Source organism: Fukomys damarensis, unplaced genomic scaffold (assembly GCF_012274545.1).
Source record: "Fukomys damarensis isolate Sample0158 unplaced genomic scaffold, DMR_v1.0_HiC HiC_scaffold_16, whole genome shotgun sequence".
NCBI classification, from domain to species: domain Eukaryota; kingdom Metazoa; phylum Chordata; class Mammalia; order Rodentia; family Bathyergidae; genus Fukomys; species Fukomys damarensis.
In genome coordinates, this window is record NW_022900928.1 from 27,887,251 (window position 1) to 27,891,432 (window position 4,182).

The 4,182-nt window shown below is 39.5% G+C and overlaps 1 pseudogene; it reads right to left on the bottom strand.

Annotated features, from left to right (window-relative positions):
* Positions 1 to 879, bottom strand: part of LOC104847778 — a 2,063-nt pseudogene extending 1,184 nt beyond the window's left edge.
* Between the last annotated feature and the right edge of the window lie 3,303 nt (positions 880 to 4,182).

A 4,182-nucleotide genomic window follows, 5' to 3' on the forward strand; every position in this document is an offset into this window, starting at 1 on the left:
TGTTTTTGTGTTTCAGAGGAACCTGGCCCCCTGCTATGTAGATGTCATTGTCAGGGGTTACAACTGTTCCAACCTTATGCAGATCAGCTCGTGGGCTGCAAAGCTTGTAAACTTTTTCTGCTTGGGGGCTGTAACAGACAGAGAGTAGAGACTACAAGGGTTTTCTGAAGATGCTTCAATGAAAATCATCATCTCCTCTTTAGTCATTCCAAGTCTTGGCTTGAAAAACTTGGGCATGGACTTATAAAGACCTTGAGCTACCAGAGACTTATCATTGGGTGCAGACCTTGAAACCAAGTCTTCTGTGTTACTTCTGAAAGTGCATCAATTCGGATTTGGCTAAGAACTGAAGACAATACTGAGATCGTGATTCTGTGTTGTACTCCCAGCCACAGCATAGCAGCTTCTCGAACTGTTTCTTCCTTTTCTACATTTAAATTGTCACTACTGAGAATGTCTATCAGTAGGTCATGTGACAACTGCATGAACGCTTCCTGGCGATAGACAGCAGTGAACTTGTGCTCCACCATTCTTTTAGCACTTTTTGTTAATTCTTCACAACTGAAGAGATCAGCAGAACTCAACAGTAGCACACAATTTTCTGCATTTATTTTTTTAATCAAATATTCTCGACAACGTTGTAACACATCTTCTACCTGCAGGAAGCAAGCTGTTTCGTACAGCTGCTCTACAGTGCTGTCACTCACTACCAAGTTCCCCATGTACACATATGTGATTATTGTCCGCAAGGTGGTGGCATCCATGCTCCTCAGGTGCACATGTGTCTGCTTGCTCTCGCTCAGTCTACTCATGAACATGGCCCTGAAATAAGAGCTACATGTTGCAAGAACCATCTTATGAGAAGGAAATTCAGTACCCTCAACAATGCTATGTCAGTAAACAACTGCTGTTCATAAAACAGTTTCAACTGTTCCAACAGGGACACAGCTTATTCAGTATTGATCTGCCTCTCGTCTTGAGTGGATATGACTATGTTCCATTAATATCTCCCAAAGCAGATCAGAAAAAGCAGTCTTGATGAAAGGTCAAGAGATTCTCCAGAAACAAAGGAGACAGCTGGCTTGCTGCTATTATCTGCAGCATTCAGAGCCAAGACCAGCAAATCCACCACTGAACAAGATCTTATTATGGACTTCAAATCACTGTTGGGCCATCCTGTGTTAATTTGGTTCTTCAGAGTTTTATATCATAGTCTGCAGACATCGTGTTCACATCTGCAATCACGCAACTCATGAGGAAAAGAGAAATACAGGAGGTAGGTTTTGTGGCCACATCCTACATTCAGTAGATCCTTGGAAAAATGTGGCAGCAGCTCAGGTCCAGCTGGGCCACGGGCGTGGCGCTGCCCTGGCCAGGCCCTCAGCCATCATTTACTATAGGGTTCATAGTACACATAGGCCTGGATCATGGGGAAATTCTTTTTTTTTTTTTTAACTGGGGATCAAACTTGGGACTTGTGGCAGAACCACTAAGCTAAATTCCCAGTCCTATAGTGGGGAAATTCTAATCACTGAAACCAGAGAATGAGAGTGGATAGGAAAGCTTATTAGTTTAGCCCATCAACAAATTTGATGCTAGGGTGGCTCCTAAAAGCATGGAAAAGGTGATGGCCCAAATTAAGTGAAGTTAAAATGTCATACATGTTAACCAGTCGTGGTGTGCACACCTATCATCACAGCACTCAAGGGGCTGAGGCAGGAGGATCCCTGCGAGTTCAGTGCCAACCAGAGCTACATAGTGAGTTCAAGTCTATCCTGAACTACACAGTGAGATTCTGTGTCAAAAAGGTCATACATGTCAATCAAATAGTGGAGGAAAGGATTAAAAGACTCATGAAGTGGGCATGGCAGAATGAATATACTATGTAAGACCAGAGGCTCACCAAAAATCATTACTTTAAAGAAGTGTATGCCACTTGCTAGGGTTAAGAAGTGTTCTAGTGTTGCTAAACATTCAGTGGTGGCTCTCTTTGTACAGCAGGGTTAATGGTGGGAGAAATTTATACCACTATACTTATTTACAGAATTTACACTAATGCCAAGGGGGTATAATATGAAGTGAACCATGGAAAAATTGAAACCATGTGGCAGTACTTAACCCCACTACATTGTAGACTAGAAACGGGGGGAGGGTTCAGTTATAACAAGGAACAGTGCATGTTGCTCCATCCCTGGGAGAGATAGCTGCTTAGTTTAATTATTCTCTCTATTATCTCATTGTCCTCTTTTTTCAGCCCTCTGCTATCTATTTAACTAAGCCCCTATTTTAAATTTTAGTTGTTAAAGTGATTAGTGTGAATTCTATTTTTCTGAAGACATCTTGCTGATGCAAAATGTCAAATCACTATCCTATTCAGGGTTTCCCCATGTTGACACAATCCTGAGTGGGTCTAATGGCTACTATATCTTTGAGTACCTACTATGTGCTCGGCACTTAGTGTAGTATCTCATATAATCCTCACAACAACTCCAGAAACTAAGTATTCTCCCCATTTTAACAGATGAGAAAACTGAGGCTCAGGGAAGTTTAGATAAGTAGTTCATGGTTTCCCAGCTAGTAAGGTAGAACTGGGATTCAGACTTAGGTTTTGCTGACTTCCAGACCTACGCCTTTTCTCTTTCCTTTTAATTTATTATATATTGTAATTAGAAAAATAATATATACTTCTTATAAGTAAAACAACAGAAAAGTTAGCATATACAATGCATGTTAATAATTGTCCCTTCCTTTAATAATCATACCTTCACCACTCCTTCACCATTCCCCACTCACCTCCAACTGTACTGCATAACTTGCTGCACTGATAATACAAAAATTATGCATAGGAATAGAAAGTGTTTTTTTCTTTTTTCTTATTTTATTTTATTTTTCTCTCATTGAGTTTATTGGTACATTTTAGGTATACAGTACAGTTACATTCATCATTGGGATCTTGTACCTTTACATGACAGGTCTTGGTTCTCATTTTTTCTCCTTGTCCCTGCCCTCCCTTCCCTCCTCCTACCCTCCCCATTTACAAACACTTTATTTCCATTTTTTCATTTTCTCATTTTTTTTTCTTTTCCTGTTTTTACTTTTTAAAAAACAACAGGGTAATGTGTTACACATTATTGTGCAACTTGCTTTTTCACTGTATTTCATAGTCATTCCTTCTGGATGTTACATATTTAACTTGTTTTAGAAATATTTAAGAAGATTCAAGGTCATACTCTGTAATGTAATATAATGTAAATGCACAAAACATATTAAATCATTTATGTATTATTGGATGTCCAGGTTATTCCATTTTTTACCACTATAAGGAAGGTTTCAGAAGCATCTTTGTAATGTACTTTTAGGGACTAATACTCTTGTTCCAAAAGTTTAGTCTTAAAAGAAAGATTCTTGGGGGCTGGGGATTTAGCTTAGTGGTACTGCACTTACATTGCAAGTGCAAGGTTCTGAGTTCGACCCTTGGTACTGAAAAAAAAAGATGCTTGGGATAGAATTATACACATTTTAAATTTTAATAAGTTCTTCCAGAATACTTCCTGTATTAGTCAGCTTTTCCTTTGCTCAGTCACAATACCCAACACCCACAAGTTACAGGAAGAGAAGTTTAATTCAGCTCACAGTTTCAGGGTATTTAGTCCATGGTTAATTGGTTCCAAGGCAGAAACATCATGGCCAAGGGGCAAAGTGGAGCAGAGATGCTTAGTTCTTGGTGGCTGGAAAGCAGAGCAGGGAACAGTGCGAGAGAGAAAGGGCCAGGAACTAGATATATAATATCCAAAGGCACTACTTTATGACCTATCCAGACACACTTTTAGAAATGTGTCCCAAGTGGTCCCTCAAGCCAACCAAGTTGGTACAACAAAGCTTAACCTCTATAATTTCCAAGCAGATTATAGTATAGTGTTATACCTTTACCAACTATGCGTAATTATGTGCATTTCCTTACTGTGTAATGATGGAGTTCAGGACGTGCTACCCCAAAATGCGTCACTTTGGTATTTTGTGAAAACAACAGAAGCAGGAAATTCTTGCTCACATTTTTCCTGCTCTTCTACTCTGAAGCAGGTCATAAAACCTAGGAGAGATTTTGTGAACTTCTCCTGAAGCAAGTCGTTAGACTGTCATTTGAGAAGTGGCCTTCCTATAACCAGAGAAAAAGAACATTCT